Genomic DNA, 20,689 nt, shown 5'->3' on the forward strand with positions numbered 1-20,689 from the left:
AGTTGGGGTGCATCGGAGACGGAAGAGGGCTAGTGGCAATGCCTGTGGCCATTTCAATTGGGTTTCCTGACAAATCTTTGCTAGGCTATTTTTCAAGGTTCTGTTTGCTCGCTCAACCTGCCCTGAACTCTGGGGACGATAGGCACAATGCAATTTCCAGGTAATGCGCAATGCGCGGGACAGGGCCTGAAGTGTAGCTTCAACAAAGGCGGGACCATTATCTGAACCTATGGCAAGGGGCAATCCATACCTGGGGATGACATCCCTAAGGAGGGCTCGAGCTACTTCTGTGGCTTTCTCAGTGACTGTAGGATATGCTTCCACCCACCCAGAAAAGGTACAAACCATGACTAAGAGGTATCGGAGCCTACCACTCCTGGGCATTTCTGTGAAGTCTATAACTAGGGACTCAAAGGGTGTTAGTCCTCTAGACTGAACTCCTGGTGGAATACGGGGTCCCTGACGAGCATTATTCTGGGCACAGAGAGTACATCGGGCAGAGGCAGTGGCAACCAGACTATCCAATCCTTCCAGCACCACTACTCGACTGAGTAGGCGGGCTAGTGCTGTTTTCCCTAAGTGTGATAGGTCATGAGCTTGAGACACTACAGGCCAAGCTAGGTGGCGTGGCACCAGAACTCTGGTATCAGGGAGATGTAACCAACCATCAGGTCTCCTTACTGCACCTTCTTCTTGAGCCCATCTCTCTTCCATTTGGGTATACATAGGTGTCCATTCTTGCAGTCGAATTTGGAACAGGGGGGTCACAGTACTTGCTGGGGGTCCTCGAGCAGCTTCCTTGGCCACCCGATCAGCATGGCGATTCCCTCGGGCCACTGGAGTATCTATTCTTTGGTGTCCCCTGCAATGAATAACAGCTACCTTCTTAGGGGCCCACACAGCCTCTAGCAGCTGAAGTATTTCAGGTCCATACTTAACAGGTTGGCCTGCAGCATTTATAAGTCCCTTTTCCTTATACAAAGCTCCATGAGCATGTAGGGTTGTGAAAGCATACTTAGAATCAGTATAAATGTTGGTCACCAGTCCTGCTGCTAGCTCCAGAGCTCGTATGAGGGCCACAAGTTCTGCTTTCTGGGCTGAAGTTCCTTGGGGCAGGGCTCTTGCTTCTATCACCTTGTCCTCTGTCACCACAGCATAGCCTGCCAATCGCTTGGAGTTCTCCACATAACTGCTTCCATCTGTGAAATAAATTACATCTGGGTCCCTCCACGGAACATCTTTAAGATCTGGTCGACTGGAGTACACTTCATCCATAGTTTGGATACAGTCATGATCTGGTGGTCCCTCAGATGCTGGCAAAAGAGTGGCGGGATTAAATGTAGCCACTGTTTCCAGGTGTATCCGTGGATTCTCACACAAGCTAGCTTGGTACTTAACCATGCGGTTATTTGTAAACCAGTGGTTGCCCTTATACTCCATGAGGGTGAGAACTGCATGGGGGACTTTAACAACCAGTTCTTGCCCCAAGGTCAACTTATCAGCTTCCTGGACCAGTAAGGCTGTTGCTGCAATGGCCCTCATGCAGGCTGGCCATCCTTTAGCCACTCCATCCAGCTGTTTAGACAGGTATGCAACAGGCCTCTGCCAGGATCCCATCATCTGGGTCAGCACACCCAGAGCAACCCCCTGTCGCTCGTGGACATACAGTGAGAAAGGTTTCTCCACATCAGGAAGGCCTAACGCAGGGGCTTGGAGTAGGGCTTTCTTTATGGCAATGAAGGATTGTTGAGCAGTAGGTCCCCATTCAAATGGTTCCTTTTCACCCCCCTTTGTGGCTTGGTAAAGGGGTTTCGCCATTAATGCAAAATTTGGAATCCAAATTCTGCAGAATCCGGCTGCTCCCAGGAATTCCCTAACTTCTCTTCTGGACTTGGGTTGGGGAATTGCAGCTACCGCTTGCTTCCTACTAGCATCCAGTCTCCGACTTCCCTGGGAAATGCAAAAACCCAGATACTTCACTTCTGACTGACAGAGTTGGGCCTTTGAGCGTGAGACCTTATAGCCTGCATCCAAGAGTAGCTCCAGCAATTCTCTGGTAGCCTCAAAACACTCTTCCTGGGTCACTGCTGCAATCAGGAGGTCATCTACATACTGGAGTAAAACTCGCCTGGAAGGCTCAGATTTAAAAGTCTTAAGGTCTTGCCCTAGGGCTGTCCCAAAAATAGTGGGGGAATTCTTGAACCCCTGTGGCAGGCGGGTCCATGTATACTGAAGCTTCCTTCCTGTTACTGGGTTTTCCCATTGAAAGGCAAAAAGCAATTGACTGGCGGGGGCCACCCGAATACAAAAGAAGGCATCTTTTAGATCTAGTGTCGTGAAATGAGTAGCTCCAGAAGGTATCAATCCTAGCAGGACATATGGATTAGGCACTACAGGGTGTAATGAGATAGTGGATTTGTTGACCACTCGTAAGTCTTGGACTGGCCGGTAGTCCTCAGTCCCTGGCTTCTGAACTGGCAATAGTGGCGTATTCCATGGAGACTGGCAAGGACGAATAATTCCATGGGATAACAGACGATTCAGATGTGCTTGAATCCCTTCCAGAGCCTTTCGGGGAATTGGGTATTGGCGAAGATGGATTGGCCGGGCACTTGGAAGTAAGTCTACATGTACAGGAGGAATATTTCGGGCCAACCCTGGGGGATTATCTTCTGCCCATACCCCACTGACCTGAAAGCTGTCTGCCAGGGGTAGGTCAACTTGGCCATGCGACTGATGCAGCCGCCATTCTTCTTCAAGAGGGCAGCAGAAACTCAATATACCCTTAGGGCTGGATGTCGGAGGCCGAAAGGAGACTGAAGTCTGGCCATCAGAGTCAAAAGAAATTTGGGCCCTAAGCTTGGACAGCAGGTCTCGACCTAACAAAGGGATTGGACAGTCTGGCATATACAGGAATTCATGAGTGACTATGTGTGAGCCTAATTGGCATCTACGGGTTGTCAGGAAGGGCCTCCGGTTCTGCACCCCCGTGGCTCCCACCACTCGGACAGTTTTTCCAGACACAGGCGCTAATCGCTCCGTCACAACAGAATGTTCAGCTCCTGTATCAATCATGAATGGGATTGAGCGGCTCCCTATAGTTAGCTTGACCATAGGTTCCTGGGAGCCCAGTTTATAGGAACCCGGTCTGTCCTATTTGTCCCATTCTGCCATCTCGGCTATCCCGATGATGTCAGATTCAGGAGGCTCATATCTTCCCTCTCGAACTCGGCCTCGGCTTCCTCGATCTCCTGGTCCCCTTCTCAGTCCCTGGCGCCTCTGGGGGCATTCATCTTTCCAGTGCCCTCTTTCCTTACAATAGGCACACTGATCCCTCTCCAATCTTGGTCTGGGATTCTCCCCCCTTGGCCGGGATTGATTGAAGGAATCTCGGGGCCTGGCTGGTGGTCCGGGGTCCCACTTTGGCTTCCCATTAGCTAGAGGTCGACCTCGGTTAAGGGTGGAATTAGTAATGGCTGCCGCTAAAAGGTCGGCTTTCTTCTGCATCTTCCGGTCAGCCTCTCGGCGCACCTCCTGATCTCTATTAATGAAAACCTTGGTTGCGATCTCAATTAGCTGGGTGGTATTCATCCCTGCGAATCCCTCCTGACGCTGCAACTTCTTCCGGATATCTGGCATACTCTGGGCCACCAATGCGCTATTCACCATTCTCTGGTTTTCTTGGGCTTCAGGGTCAAATGGGGTGTATGTTCTGTAGGCTTCAATTAGTCGCTCTAGAAAGGCCCCAGGGGATTCAGTTGCCCCTTGGAGAATTTCAGAGACCTTTGCCAGATTAATGGGCCTCTTTATGCCTTTCCTCATACCTTCCAGTAAGTCCCGGCAATAGCCAGACAACAGTTCATAGTGCTGCCCATCATTTGGATCCCAATCTGGAGCTGCGCGAGGAAACCGAGCTCTAACCCATCCCTCTGGATCCTGTGTCCCGTCGGGAACACGCTCTCGCGTGATGGCCTCAGCATTTTGCAAAATCTTCCGCCTCTCCTCAGTTGTGAAGAGGGTCAAGAGAAGTTGTTGACAATCAGTCCAGGTTGGGTTATGGGTGGCCATAATGCTAGTCACTAGGTCCACCACTGCCTGAGGCTTTTCAGTATAAGAGGGGTAATGCGTCTTCCAATTCAGGAGATCGGTGGTTGTGAAGGGTACATACTGGTAGGCCTGTGCCTGTATAACCTGACCCTGATTATTAGGATCCGGTCGAGTGGTAGTTACCTGACGAAGTGGCAGAACTCTCGAGGAAGTGGGAATGGAACCTGAGGTAGAGCTAGGAGCTACCCTCCTATCATGCTCAAAGGTGATTGCAGCAGGTCTAACCCATTCAGTGGAGGTGTGTTGAACCCCTGAGGGATGGGGAGGGGTACTCATAGACTGAGAGGTGGTCACAGGTGAGTCAGTCCATTGAAAGGGATACCGGGCCCCTAATGAGTGGGTAGGGGTACTAGAGGGAGAGGCTGGGCTGTCAGGAGTTGAGGAGTCAGGGAGTGGAGCCCAAAGTGGGTCTTCGGAGGTTAACAGGGGAGGATGTGGCACAGAAGGGTAGAGGCCAGGTGAAAAGTCCAACCTAGGGTGTGGCAGGTTTGGCACAGGAGGGGAAGAACTATCCGGAGAAGCCTGTGCTGGAGAGGCTTGGGCTGGGCGGCGTGGATCTCTAGGGGTGGCACGGAACCCCAACAATGGGCCATAAGGTGGTGGCTCAAGATCTGAGGGATCATCAGAGAGTATGGGTTTCTCAGACAGGGTAGGGGCGGAAGCCACCGATTGGGTGGTAAGCTTCCTGGGGCTCTTTCCCTCTTCTAGTTTAGATTTTCTAATCTTTCTTTGAACACGGCCTAACATGAATTTTACTGGGGATCCCATATAAGTTTTCAACCAGGAGGGAGGGTCAGTCACAAGGCTGTCCCAGGAATCTATATAAGGGAGTTGTTCAGAATATTCTGATTCTCCTACTACTATGCTATAGACCTTCCGGATTACTTCAATATCTAAGCTGCCACTAGGGGGCCACCCCACTCCCATAGATGGCCACTCAACTTCACACAAGGTTCTTAAAGTACCTGAGCTTAAAGTCTGTCCATAGTCATTAATTAAAAAGCCTTTTTTGAAATTTCTAAGCATACAATCTAGGGGGGTAACAATTTGTCTAGATGATGTCCCACCCATAATGCTTACAATTACAACACACAAAAGGGAGGGAGTTTTTGAGAGTGCAGTAAGGGGTCCGCACTCTCGAGACACTAGGTAGACAGACAACAATCGCTTCCTTCCGTTGCTGACCAATTGAACTCGCGTTAATTGGAAATGCAGCTATAAGAAGTCCGCACTCAGTTAGCATTCACGCATCACACATTCCATACAGAAAATCCCACCCAACAATTTCAGATTTCTCAAATACAGATAAGCTCAAGCGTTTTCGCTTCTAGTCCCCGCGACTAGAAGGTACTAGGGCCTTCGCTGAGAATTGATCAGATTCTCCTTCCCTCCTTCTTGAGGGGCTGATTTACAACTTCCTAGCTAGGATTACAATACAAAATACAGGATACATACCCGGCGAATGTTCTCCAGTCAGTTGGGTGCTGGGATTAATGCAGGATTTATCCCACCGCTGCCACCAAGAATTGTTGCAGGAATTAATACATGAATTTGTGATGCTTCAGGAGTCAGACAGCACACACCAGTATGAGAGAGAAATCTTCTTTATTTGCCAGCAAACAAAGCAGGACATCAGTTCTAGCTCTCTTCTCTTCTCTTAGCTCTTTGTGTCTTTCTCTCAGCTCTCTGTGTCTTTCTCTCAGCTCTCTGTGTCTTTCTCTCAGCTGCTTCTCTTCTTATGCTGTCTTCTCCTTCTTCTGTCTGTTCCTTCTGTCCTTCTCTTTCTTCTGAGCTCCTTCTGTCCTTCTCTTTCTTCTGAGCTCCTTCTGACGTAAACTGCTTCTGCTCCCACTTAAATAGGGTCCTAAGCCCTCCTCCTAGCCTAGCCCCCTTTACTCCCAATTGGTTAAGAAACTGATTGGCTACCTTGCCTCAACCAATCATTACTTTTGAAATATCAGTTACATAGGTTCCAGACATCCTAAACTGACCTGTGACCTGGGGCCCCTCATGCCAGACATTTGGTCTCCAGTCTCTTACATTTCTCATTATGATTGATGTCTCATCTATAGCTTAAACTGGATTCCCTTAGAGACTAAGAGGCCCCATCTAACATTGGTTATTCCCATATTCCTAATCAGCTTCATACTACCTATTAACTAAACTCTGGCATTCATTAAAGAGGTCAAAAGTCAGTCTTACTTAATAGCATACGTCTATGGTCTGTTATTACTTCCAGGACCATTTCTGCATTTTACCTATAATTAATCAAGGAGAAGAGAGCTGACTAGTCCTGACCTTTTTCACCTCTCAGCTCCATACACAGAACTAGCTAAGACCATAGTTAATTCAAAACACATGTTGGCCCCCCTTCACTGTAGCCCTAAACAGCAAACAAAGGATCATTTTAAAAGTAACACAGAGTTGAACAAACATCCTACACAGAATTATTAATTTACACAGAATACAACATATTCTAAAGTAAGCATTCTTATAAGACATATCCTAAATATAAACAGAACTTCTAAATACTAATCTATTGCCTCTCTCTAAATAGTATTTTCTATCTTGTAAACTACAATATATCTGGCTCATTCCTTTGTTCAGTCATAATAGTTTACAGCTGTGCCAGCTAGCATTGGCAATTCACAAGGGACATTTCTCACTGACCTTTCCTAACCTTAGCTCGGCAGCTAGACATTGAAATAATATGAAACATCTGGCATACCTTCACTTCAGTTGCAAAGTAAAAAGTTAGAATTCTAACTTCAAGCTTTTAACAGAATTAACCCTTCATATGATTTCTTATATATATAATTATGCCATGGCTGCCTCAGTATATTTTCAATGATGTCTGTTTATATGCGCCATAGCTGGTATAAGGGGTGTGGCTAATGTGGATGTGACCCTCACAGGGGTGGAGCCATATGTGGTGACCCCGCCCATGAGTAGCACCTTTTTTTTCTACAAAAAAAGCACTGCTTTTACTGCACTTTTTAACCATGCAGTTTGTCATTTGGTCTTCTGTCTTCCTTTATTAACACATTGGATATATCTGGGCTGGGCTCCAGGATGATATTTTCTTTTGAATATCTACACCTAATGTAAATTTTTTGGCCTTTGCAGCTGCTCAAGTTTTTTTGTTTGACCATTGTCTTCATTTTATCATAGTGGTTCCCAGTCAGTCAGGTTTTCAGGAAATCTACAAGGTATATTCATGAGTGAGATTTGCATGTAGTAGAAGCAGTACATACAAACGACTCTCATGAATATTAATTGTGCATATCCTGAAAACCTGGCTGACTGGGGTGCCTCCAGGACAAGGCTTGGTAACCGCTGCGCTATTACCACCCCCCCCCCCCCCCCAAAAAAAAAAAGCCTTGGTTGAAACCAGCCTACTACTAGTAGCAGCTGCACAGCCACAAGTACTACCAACAGGAAGTCGCGACACGACTACGTCACTTCCGGGTGTCACAGCTGGTGCGTACTGCCCATGCTCAATCCTGTTTGCCACGTACGGGTTTTGGGAGCGTGAATGACGGCACCGGCGCGCGACTGGTTGGAACGCTCGCAGTCGCAGACAGGAGGTAGCGAGACAAACGCTGGCTGAGAGAGGGAGCGAGGGAAAGTGGTGGAACGGACGGAGCTGGGGTTGAGGTGAGACGACGGGGTGGGGCTGAGGATGTGGGAACATGGTGAGGGCCTGGGTCAGTGAGTCTTGGCCGTAGACCCCTTCCGGATTGAGGAGATATGTCCGGGGGCCCATTACTGTTAGGGATAGAAAGAAGTGGTGGTTCAACCTGAACTCTTGGTGGGATCTCTCTGCCTATTCCGTCTCGCCTGAGCTTGGTGAGGGCCGGTTTGTGGTTATTTTTAAGGCACGGGCTGGGCCTGTTCCGAGGGTTGTGGCTTACTTTTTGTCCTTAGTCTCTTTTCCCCATCGGCAGGTAATGTGAAGGTCTGGGTCGTTGCTACTCATACTACTACTACTACTATTTAACATTTCTAGAGCGCTACAAAGTGTACGCAGCGCTGTACAAACACAGAAGAAAGACAGTCCCTGCTCAAAGAGCTTACAATCTAATAGACAAAAAGTAAAGCATTTAAATTTAAAATATTTAAGCAGTCAAGCACAAGAGAACAGTCACAGAAGGACATGGCTTGAGGCTTTTTACCCCACACAGGATCAGCAAATAAAGAACTTGAAAGGGGGGGGGGGGGGAAGGCAGAGGTTATTTGTCGCAACCTCCCTCCCACCAAAAAAAAAAAAAAAGGTGTGCCACGATCCCTGGATTGTAAAATATTTAAGCAGTCAAGCACAAGAGAACAGTCACAGAAGGACAGAAGATGTTGAAGGGTGGTCAGTGTGATTAGGTGTAACTCTGGTTGGAGTAGTGGGAGAAGGTGATAGAAGAATACTCATACTTACCGCACTGCTTTTCCTCTCCCTTATGCCAGTCTATGCGGCAGAGTAATGTGCTGTCTGGCTCAGGGAGTGGCTGGGATTGTTGGGTCAATGCTTTCTAACTTGAAATACTAAGAATTTATTTTATATATTTGTATATAAAAACTTTGTGTTCACTTGAACCACACCGATTTTGTCATTGAATGTACTTTTCTGTTGAGTAAGGTACGTCATAATCCAGGGATCGTGGCACACCTTTTTTTTTTTTTTTTGGTGGGAGGGAGGTTGCGACAAATAACCTCTGCCTTCCCCCCCCCCCCCCCCTTTCAAGTTCTTTATTTGCTGATCCTGTGTGGGGTAAAAAGCCTCAAGCCATGGCCCCAGTGGCTTGATGTCTCCAAATGGGTTTGTTTTCCACATATAATTGAAACGAACGGCACTCATAAGTCAGGGTATGTTGAGTGTGATTGTAAATAAGCATTTGGCATGAGGGTTAAACCTTTTAAGGCTTCATTGCCTTTTTTTTCTTTTTTTTAAATGGAAACATCTTTTGAAGGAAGTTGATTTTTATAGATTTTTTTACCTTTGTTTTTTGGTGTTTAAGTGTGAAATTATTAATGAACGCAGAATTTAAATATAAAACATTTTTGTTAAAGACTGCTTATGTTGACACTATAAATGTTTAGTAGTAATGTATATGTGGAAATCACACCAATATAATTATACTTAATAATCTCCGAGGACAAGTAGGCCGACAAGTAGGCCTATGATTCTCACATGTGGGTAATGTGAGCCGTGTTGCCCAGACCAGAGCTTCTGACAGTCTTTTACAGAGCTCGTTGGAGTGTGAGTGCCTTCCCGCCTGCTGCAAGAGCACGGGACATTAGTTTTGTTTTTTCCACAGTGGGGAGTGGACGTGTTTTTCTCTTCTCTGCACAGCTGCCAGTTTGGCTTTTTAACAGCTTCTTTTTGTGCCTTCCCAGCTTCTCTCTTAGTTTGTTTTATTCTGTATCTCATTTGGGGTATTTTTCTCCCTTTCCCTTACGTTTTTAGTTTATTTCCCCCCTTTTTAAGGTTTCCTTTATTCTACTGTGCTCAGTTGTCTGCATTTAGGTCTGAGCTTCGGTCGGGTTCTTCACTTCATTTTTCTCTGGTGCTTTGCTCTTTTTCTGCACCATCAAGTCTTTTGATTTAGCCACAGCTGTTTTTCCTTCCATGTCATTGAAGGTCTCCAGTGGCTTTAAGTGCTGTACCCGGTGCAATAGGACCATCTCTGTCAAAGACACCCATTCTTGTGTCTGCCATGCCTTTTGCAGCAGTCCCACATGGCCATCATCCTGTGATGAGGTCTTCAACGTTGTAGCTGCTTGCAGCTTCTGTGTTGACTGCTGCCCATGTTGGCACCCCCTCGACGTCGGTGGAGGAAGCTTTTACTGAAGTCGAGGCTGGAGCAGATGCCTCGACACCTTGGAGACATGGTTCCTCTTTGTAGAGGCGGGCTCAGTCTCAGCCCTCCCATGCGGAGTTTCTGTCTGATACTGATGAGGACTGCTCATGGGAGTTGGAGGATGATCCACAGTACTTCTAAGGGGAGGAGTCTTATGGCATCCCGTCTGATCCCTCCACAGGAATGGAGAAAGTTTCCACCTGAGAACCTTTCCTTCCCATCTTTTGTTAAGGAAATGGCAAATGCCATTCCAATTCCTTCCCAAGAAGGTTGACATTATGTACTGGATTCAGTCTTTCCCTGGGTTTGATAGGTCTCGGTTGCCTCTTCATTTCCTAGTGGTAGAATCTGTGCTCAAAAGGGCCAGGAGTTCTAGGGACTATGCTTCAGCACCCTCTGGCAGAGAAACAAGAACTCTGGATTCTTTTGGACGGAAGATGTATCAGGCCTTTATACTCCCATATTCATTTGCACCAGCTGTACACGAGCCTGTACTCGTGGTCCTTGGTGTGTAGTATGTCTGATTTAGCAGACTCTTTCCCACCGGAGCAGGCTGACTCTGTTCGCCAGCTGGTCAAGCAGCACAAGGCATATTGTAAGTTCTTGGCCAGGGTTACCTACAACACTTTTGATGTGGTGTCCAGGATCTCTGCTCAGAGTATAGTGATGCACAGACTTATGGCTGCGTGTCTCTGACTTGGACCTGGCGGTCCAACAGTGGTTGACAGATACTATGTGCCGAGGGGATAACCTTTTTGGAGAGAAAGTGTAAGAGGTTGCTGACCTCATCAAGAAGCACACTGATACAATCTATACTCTCTCCTGTCGGGCACCTCCTGCAACTACCTCCTCATTTAGGAGATTTTTTGGCATGTTGAAGAGGATTACTTACTACTCACAGAGGCATGGGTACACCACTTCTTCTCCGCAGGCTCAACCCCAGTACACTCATTCTCATCAACAGCGTGCGCCTAAGACCCAGTCAAAGCAAGGGATGAGTTTTTGACTGGCTCCAGCAGAGCATAGCTGCTGTAAAAGTGACCATCCTGGATGACTTTCCGGTCGAGGGGAGGCTGAAGTTTTTTTCAAGAAAGGTGGTCCCTTGTAACCTTCGACTGATGGGTCCTACAAATAGTCCGTGTCTGTTATGCCCTATATTGGCAAAAGAAGTTGCCAGATTGCCCACCGAGAACAATTTACTTCATCTCTCAGCAGAAGCAGGTACTTGCAGAGGAAATCTCCGCCCTTCTAAAGGCCCATGTGGTCGAGCCTGTTTCACCAGGAGAAGAAGGGAAGGGGCTCTAGTCCAGGTATTTCCTTGTGCAAAAGAGATGGTCCAAGGAAACAACAGGTCAAGTGATCCATAAGATCTGCTCCTTTCATACTGCCTTGTGCAAACGAAGACGGGGCAGATGCGTCCCATCCTAGACCTAAGGGTCTGAACAAATTCCTGGTCAAAGAAAAATTCAGGATGGTTTTCCTGGGCATCCTTCTCCCCATGATTCAGGAAAACAATTGGCTATGCTCTCTGGACTTATAGGATGCTTGCACTCACATCCATATACTTCCAACACAGGAGATATCTTTGGTTTTGGCTGGGGACACATCACTTCCAGTACCATATGTTGCCTTTTGGCCTAGTATCGGTTCCCCTAGTTTTCACCAAGAGTCTTGCTCTAGTCACAGTGTCGCTATGCAGACTGGGAGTCCATGTGTACACCTGTCTCAACAATTGGCTGGTGAAGAGCACATCGAAGGACATGGTGCTCAGGAGTCCGTGCGGATGACTATTCAGGTGTTAGAGCTACTAAGAGTTTGTTTTAAACTACCCCAAGTCCCCTCTACTCACTGTCCATCGATTAGAGTTCATTGGAGCCCTGCTGGACACTGTGGGCTTGGGTTTTTCTCCCTGTGGTACGGGCAGACTCTCGTCACCCTTGCCACTCGAGTCCGAGAAGCTCAGGTCACAGCTCGGCAGATGTTGAGGTGGTTGAGCCACATGGCCTCCACTTTTCATTTGACACCCATGGCATGTCTTCACATGAGAACTGTCCAGTGGACCCTGGCTTCCCAGTGGTGTCAGGCCATGGGGAACTTGGGAGGATGACATCTGAGTGTCACCAGAACTGGTTCAAGCTGTTTTTTGGTGGACGATTTCATCCAGTTTGACTGGGACTCCCATTCCAAATTCCACAGCCCACGAAGGTGCTGATGACAGATGCATTCCATCTGGGGTGGGGAGCTAATGTAGACGGGCTTCACACTCAAGGTGCTTTGTCATCCCAGGAGACAGATCTTCACATTGACCTTCTGGAGCTCTGGGCAATCTGGAACTTGCTAAAAGCTTTGAGATCAGCTGAGCAACCAAATTGTTCTCATTCAGACCGACAACCGGAATGCCATGTATTACACCAACAAGCAGGGGGGTACCGGATCACGCCCTCTGTGTCAGGAGGCCATCGGGATGTAGCATTGGGCAGTCCAGCAGCAAATGCGCCTCAAGGCCACTTACTTAGCAGACAGATCCAACAGCCTTGCCGACAGACTGAGCAGGGTCATACAACAGCACGAGTGGCCACTCGACATGGGCATTGCCTGCAAGATCTTCTGAGTGTGAGGCACCCCTTTGGTGGATCTCTTTGCCGCTCGATCCGATTACAAAAGTCCCTGTTCTGCTCCAGGCCCAGGAATGTCCATTGCTTCATTGAACGTTTAGTGTTGGAGTGAAGTTTCACTATAAATTTAGGGCTGATGTTCATTTGCCTAAATTTGAACCTGATTTATGAGAGCAGTGCTGAAATTAGTGCTAAGCTCTTAACTCTTTTTCTCTGCCATAAATCCACCCCTGTTGCCACCCACTTATCCTCTAAATTTAGGAATTCGGTAAAATTTTGAGTATAGAGTTAGGCACTCGGCTCTAGTAAATTTTCAGAGGCCAATTTAGGATCATAAATTCTTTGAATATTAGGGCCTATATTTAGGCTTGCTGTGAGTATATTGAAAGTCTTGAATGTGTTAGCTATGTCAGTGTATCTACATGTACCTTTGCTTATATATATTTTTATAACTTATTCTGAACTATGGGATTTGATGAGTAATATTTAGCTAACTTTTTCTATTCCACTCAGTCTCAAAATTCTACAAAATCTCAAAGGCCTCTTCAAATAAAATATATACATACATATATTCATGTAAGGGGGTTTGAGACAATTATAGCTAAATGGGCTTATTAACAGTTACATAGTAACATAGTAAATGATGACAGATAAAGACCTGAATGGTTCATCCAGTCTGCCCAGCAGTCAAATTCATTATCAGTTCAAGATTTAAATCAACAATGAACGTGATTGATCATGGTCTTTCTTTGTTGTTTCTGGGACATAGACCATAGAAGTCTGCCTGGCGCCATCCTTATGTTCGAACTACTGGAGTTGCCATCAAAGCCCACTCCAAATCCGTCTTGTCATTTGCGGGACAAAGACTGTAAAAGTCTGCCCGGCACTGTCCTCACGTTCCAAACCACTGGAGTTTTTCCGTCAAAGCTCTCTCCAGCCCATCCTAAACCGTATCGTCATATGTGGGACTCAGACCGTACAAGCCAGCTAGCACCAGCCTTATTTGTTCCAGAGTTGCTATCTAAGCATCACTTGAAACGCAAACACATATGCAGCCCTTTAAGTTTTTGTTTTTTATATCATTCATTTTTTTTATTGGAGATCCTCTGTGTTCATCCCACACCTTTTTGAATTCCACCACGGTTTGTTTTTCCATCACCTCCCTTTGTAAGGTCATTCCAGGCATCCATCACCCTCTCTGTGAAAGAGTTTTCTGACATTACTCTTAAGTCTACCACCCTGCAACCTCAATTTATTTCCTCTAATTTTGACCACTTTCCCTTATTTGGAAAATATTTGTCTGTATTAATACCTTTCAAGTATTTAAACATCTGTAACATATCTCCCCTGTCCCTCCTCTCCAGTATACATATTCAGGTATTCCAGTCTCTTATGTTCTTTGGCACAAGGCCCATATCATTCTTGTCGCCTTCCTCTGGACTGCATCATCTTCCTGCATCTTTAGCAAGATACGGCCTCCAAACTAAACATAAAGTACTTGATAACTGTTTGGAAGTTAACTGGGGGCAGCTGCTTGTTCTGTGGCTGATGCAAGCTTTTGGGTTAACAAGAAGTAAAAGATGCTTTCTGGTAGATCGCTGTGTGCAGGAATACATACATCCTGTCCCTTCAGGCATGAGCAGATCCTGCTTAACTGGTATGATCTTAGTTTCCTGATTCACATCTTCTTTCACTGTGGGTTTTCTCCAGCATTTTGCCTGTCTGTCTTCTACCTTCTTTCCAATAATACAGGAGTGGCAATAGCCTGCTATAATTGAGCTGGATACATGCTGCCAGTGAAGCACTTGAGCTTGGCCACCTGGGATTTCTCTTAGGGTGTGCAGCCAAAAAGTTTTCTCTGGGGAGGGGGCGGGGGGGTATTTCTCCAAGTGTGTTAGTCTTATGCATACCATGATGGGAATGAACCTTATTCCTAAGCCAAGGCATATGCAGCATGATCTCAAGCTCTCAAATTTACTGCTAATGCTCACCGTAGTACTTTACTTCCTGTGTAAGTTGGGGGATGTTCATTTTGTTCAGGGTTTTCTGAGCATTTTTTTCTTACAGGACATATATCATCAAGAACGCACCTTGTTTGGAAAGAGTCCGCCTTATTTACGCATATGTTAGAGTGCACCCTCTCTTTTTAGGGGGGTGGGTAAGAAAAAACATGAACGTTTGTGTCTTTGTGCTCATTTTCTGCTCTGAGTATGCAACCAGAACCCTCATCCACACTCTTATCACCTCCCGCTTAGACTACTGCAACTTGCTTCTCACAGGTCTCCCACTGAGCCATCTCTCTCCTCTTCAATCTGTTCAAAATTCTGCTGCACGACTAATATTCCGCCAGTGTCGTTATACTCGTATTAGCCCTCTCCTCAAGTCACTTCATTGGCTCCCTATCCATTTCCACATTCAGTTTAAACTCCTCTTACTGACTTACAAATGCATTCACTCTGCAGCTCTTCAGTACCTCTCCACTCTCATCTCTCCCTACACTCCTCCCCGGGAACTCCGCTCACTGGTCAGATCTCTCTTATCTGCACCCTTCTCCTCCACCGCTAACTCCAAACTCCGTTCCTTCTATCTTGCTGCACCGTATGCCTAGAATAAACTTCCTGAGCCGGTATGCCAAGCCTCATCTCTGGCCATCTTCAAATCTAAGCTAAAAACCCACCTCTTTGATGCTGCTTTTAACTCCTAAACCTAACCCTTCAACTGTCCCCCATCCCTGATATGTCCTGTCTGTCCTAACCCTTATCCCTTACTTGTCCTGTCTGTCTCATAATTAGATTGTAAGCTCTATTGAGCGGGGACTGTCTTTCCATGTTCAAGTGTGAAGCGCTGCGTATGTCTGGTAGCGCTATAGAAATAAGTAGTAGTAGTAGTAGTAGTAATTTTTCTTTGCTGGCATAAAAGACATGTCAAAACCTATGTGTGGTGGTTCGAATATTGTGGTCACAATATAAATTAATTAATGTCTTATAATTTCCAGACCATTAACTCAAAGAAAAAGAATATCAAAAGAGGGAAAAAGCCTCTGTACGTCAGTGCTCTGAATATTTTTGCATGAACAGACTCGCATGACAGTCCTTCGTTTTCTAAAAAAAAACCCTTTCTTTTTTTCTCTTTAATGGTTTTAAATTCAACAACTTATACGTATTTGACATTCAAAATATTCAGTTTTGTCATTCAATATATTAAGTATAGCATATACAGTGGTGGAAATAAGTATTTGATCCCTTGCTGATTTTGTAAGTTTGCCCACTGACAAAGACATGAGCAGCCCATAATTGAAGGGTAGGTTATTGGTAACAGTGAGAGATAGCACATCACAAATTAAATCCGGAAAATCACATTGTGGAAAGTATATGAATTTATTTGCATTCTGCAGAGGGAAATAAGTATTTGATCCCCCACCAACCAGTAAGAGATCTGGCCCCTACAGACCAGGTAGATGCTCCAAATCAACTCGTTACCTGCATGACAGACAGCTGTCGGCAATGGTCACCTGTATGAAAGACACCTGTCCACAGACTCAGTGAATCAGTCAGACTCTAACCTCTACAAAATGGCCAAGAGCAAGGAGCTGTCTAAGGATGTCAGGGACAAGATCATACACCTGCACAAGGCTGGAATGGGCTACAAAACCATCAGTAAGACGCTGGGCGAGAAGGAGACAACTGTTGGTGCCATAGTAAGAAAATGGAAGAAGTACAAAATGACTGTCAATCGACAAAGATCTGGGGCTCCACGCAAAATCTCACCTCGTGGGGTATCCTTGATCATGAGGAAGGTTAGAAATCAGCCTACAACTACAAGGGGGGAACTTGTCAATGATCTCAAGGCAGCTGGGACCACTGTCACCACGAAAACCATTGGTAACACATTACGACATAACGGATTGCAATCCTGCAGTGCCCGCAAGGTCCCCCTGCTCCGGAAGGCACATGTGACGGCCCGTCTGAAGTTTGCCAGTGAACACCTGGATGATGCTGAGAGTGATTGGGAGAAGGTGCTGTGGTCAGATGAGACAAAAATTGAGCTCTTTGGCATGAACTCAACTCGCCGTGTTTGGAGGAAGAGAAATGCTGCCTATGACCCAAAGAACACCGTCCCCACTGTCAAGCATGGAGGTGGAAATGTTATGTTTTGGGGGTGTTTCTCTGCTAAGGGCACAGGACTACTTCACCGCATCAATGGGAGAATGGATGGGGCCATGTACCGTACAATTCTGAGTGACAACCTCCTTCCCTCCACCAGGGCCTTAAAAATGGGTCGTGGCTGGGTCTTCCAGCACGACAATGACCCAAAACATACAGCCAAGGCAACAAAGGAGTGGCTCAGGAAGAAGCACATTAGGGTCATGGAGTGGCCTAGCCAGTCACCAGACCTTAATCCCATTGAAAACTTATGGAGGGAGCTGAAGCTGCGAGTTGCCAAGCGACAGCCCAGAACTCTTAATGATTTAGAGATGATCTGCAAAGAGGAGTGGACCAAAATTCCTCCTGACATGTGTGCAAACCTCATCATCAACTACAGAAGACGTCTGACCGCTATGCTTGCCAACAAGGGTTTTGCCACCAAGTATTAGGTCTTGTTTGCCAGAGGGATTAAATACTTATTTCCCTCTGCAGAATGCAAATAAATTCATATACTTTCCACAATGTGATTTTCCGGATTTAATTTGTGATGTGCTATCTCTCACTGTTACCAATAACCTACCCTTCAATTATGGGCTGCTCATGTCTTTGTCAGTGGGCAAACTTACAAAATCAGCAAGGGATCAAATACTTATTTCCACCACTGTATCCACAACTGTTGGTAAAGTTGCAGAAAGACACTTATCTTTAAAATTGTGTCTGCATCATCCCATCGCATGGTCGGTTCCTGGACCAGCTGCTCCAAGAAGCAGTCGTTTATTTTATCTAGAAATGTTATCTCTCTGGCATTCCCTGATGTAACATTTATCCAGTCAGTATTGGGGTAATTGAAATCATAAATCCAACAAAATTAGCTTATTTTTTCAGCTTATTCTGTATCCATGAAAGGTTATTTGTCTTTAGAAAAATATTGAAATACTGATGTGGAATTTTTTTTAATGACTTATGATTATAAAGAGCCCCCTGTGTTTATGAAGGTTTATCTTTCAAATAGGGGTGTCTCTTGTTTGTACTGGTCTCTTTTTTTTTTTTTTCTCCACTATATTTTTATTGAACAATAAAAAGACATCCCTTGGGATACAGAATATATTCATGTAGAATTTTCTTGGATTTATGATATTGAGTTCTACAGATTCCGTCTAATTCAGGTAATTGAAATCACCCATTATTATAGCGTCGCCCAATTTGCCAGTTTTTCTAATCTCTCTAAACATTTCTTCATCCATCTGGTAATAGGCTTCCATCTAAAGTTTGTCTAGAATTTGACTGTAGGCTGGTGCAATGCGTGCAAATGAACAAACTTCCTTACTATATGAATTCCATTGGAAATGACCACCTTCAGAAAAACTAGCCAATTTCAAATTAGATGGCACCAGTTCCCATTTGCTCCGCTGAAGCCATTAACATCCACAAAAGCTAAAGGACCACATACAACAGTGTTGTTATATATAATAACCCCCCCCCCAAAAAAAAAAAAAAACAACAACCCCAGAACAGCCCTCTCACTTGTTCACAAACAACAAATCAGGATGCTATTTTCAAGTTTTATAGATGCCACAGCCAAAGAAATGGCAAGAATGGAATCTAATCTACTAGGATCTGAGTCCACCACCTTCACCAGGCCACTAATGTACAAATAATATTTAACAATATTCAGTCTTGCAAAATTACTACCCAGTGATGCATGTTAAACAGTCTCACATATTTTGCTCCTTTATGAAAACAGGACATGTTGACCTTATACCTATCCCAGGTTTACAACAAGTACACAGAATAGTCTGCCCACTGCATAGGAAAGCATTTAGAGAGGCATGCCTTCATTAGAACATAATAAAGACATTTGTACACAACATCAATACTGTGCTAATAGATCAGCCTACAAAGATGTAACAATTTCTGTATTATCCCCCAAAGCAAGCAACACCACTCTTCAATTTCCTGACACAAATTCTCATAAATGGCACCAAAAGGTTATAGTTAGGAATTTCAACATTGGCCTTAACGACAACTGCAAATATTTAATTTTTCTTCTCCCTTTCAAAACATGGAGAAAATGTACCCTTCTATCACCAAGGATGTCAGCACCCAGTTTCATGTAATTTCTAACAACTTCACAGTCACTGGCAGAGTTTAAGTACATAAATATAACCATACTGAAACAGTATGGCCAGTATCCTGTAGCCAACAGTGGCCAATCTAGGTCACAAGTACCTGGCAGGATCCCAAAAGAGTAAAATACATTTCATGTTGCTTATCCCAGGAATAAACAGTGGATTTTCTCCAAGCATCTTATTCATGGTTTATGGACTTTCTTTTAGAGTTATTCCATGTCAATTCAACTAAAATTTGGAAACCTCCCCAATTCAGAAATTGATGCTAATCTATCAGAATGGAGACCAATATATAAGATGAAAAACTGCAAACCTTAGCTTCATCGGTTTTCGAGATACCAACTTTTTATCCAATGGGGGGGGGGATTGTCACAGTTTACAGCTGGCTGAAAGTTTGGACACATTTTAGGTCTTAATAACTCTGCTGTTAAGTGTTCTACTGCTGTGAAATTTGCACCACTTATTCAGAATTTTGTGTAGATTCAGAAACTGCAACCAATTTTGAACTGGGATATATGGTGTGTGAGATACTGTCAAAAATTGGATTTTATTCAATCTTGCATAACAAAATGCCACTTTCAGCAAACCATTATAACAAAGGTATTAAAGGAAAAGTTTTCATAGTTTATCTGTTAGCACTGGTTAAAATGAGCAATATTTTTGTTAGTTTTTGTGCAGCTGAAAGCTATAGTTTTCCTGATATGCCTCACTGAAAATTGTCATATTCTGTGAGTCCATGTCAGAGGCAATATTCATCATGTGGGATAGGTAGTATAAAAACAAGCTGTAAAGCTGCGTTGTGGTCATATGTCCACATATTCGTATCTCATTACTGCCTTCAGCAGAATATCTGACGTGACAGCCAGTTCAGGCAGGCAGTCACAACTAGTATGTAAATAGTTTCAGGTTAATTGACTTTCAGGCCTTGATGTTTTGAGTCCCTATTGTCCCAGCATTGTTTTTGGTGAGCCTGATAGCTAGGGATTCTCAGCTGTGAGTTTGCAACGCCTGCTTGTCCTCAGAGAAAGTGAAGTTACCTTTAGTAGGTGTTCTTTGAGGACAGTAGCCAAGTATTACATAATTTAACTACATAAGTATTGCCATACTGGGACAGACTAAAGGTCTGTCAAGCCCAGCATCCTGTTTCTAACAGTGACCAATCCAGGTCACAAATACCTGGCAAGATCCCAAAAAAGTACAAAACATTTTATACTGCTTATCCCAGAAATAGTGGATTTTCCCCAAGTCCATTTATTCTCACATACTCTCCCACCTCCCCTTGGAGTTGTATTCTTTATTTTCGGCACTTCATATACTGCAATTTGTCCATACGGTGACTGTGCGGTTTACAATAGAAAAGCAATTACGGAGCAGATACATAAGGAGGGGAGACAATTATGTGGATGAGCCAAAGGATTCAGTAAACAGGTGGGTCTTGAGTAAAGTCTTGAATTTGGGGTAGGAGGGTTCTAAATGGATGCAAGGAGGGAGGGTCCTAGAAAACAAACTGGTCTCACGAGAGATTGAGAGCCGAATAAAGGGAGAGAAGGAATTGTATGTAGATTGCCAGAAGCAGATCGAAGGGCGCGGGAAGGAGTATAAGGAGTAAGAAGAGGAGAGATAAGCCGGAACTGACGGAAGATGGGATTTAAAGACAAGACAAAAGAGCTTGAACTTAATATGAGCAGAGAATGGAAGCCAATGCTGAGAGTGGAGGAGAGGGGTGACCTGGTCGAAACGTTGTGCAGAATGGAGTAACTTAACAGTGGTGGCCTGAACAAGCTGAAGGCATTTAATGGATGACAAAGGAAGATCAGCATATAGAGAATTACAATAGTCTA

The 20,689-nt window shown here is 45.0% G+C and overlaps 1 protein-coding gene across 2 annotated transcripts in view; it reads left to right on the forward strand.

Annotated features, from left to right (window-relative positions):
- Positions 1-7,561: 7,561 nt before the first annotated feature.
- Positions 7,562-20,689, forward strand: part of LOC115470686 (E3 ubiquitin-protein ligase MPSR1-like) — a 57,201-nt gene continuing 44,073 nt past the window's right edge. For both annotated transcript variants that reach the window (XM_030204078.1, XM_030204079.1), the window contains exon 1: positions 7,562-7,764. The gene's annotated coding sequence lies outside the window, so the exon portion shown is untranslated. The remainder of the gene's footprint in view (positions 7,765-20,689) is intronic.

Source organism: Microcaecilia unicolor, chromosome 5 (assembly GCF_901765095.1).
Source record: "Microcaecilia unicolor chromosome 5, aMicUni1.1, whole genome shotgun sequence".
NCBI lineage: Eukaryota > Metazoa > Chordata > Amphibia > Gymnophiona > Siphonopidae > Microcaecilia > Microcaecilia unicolor.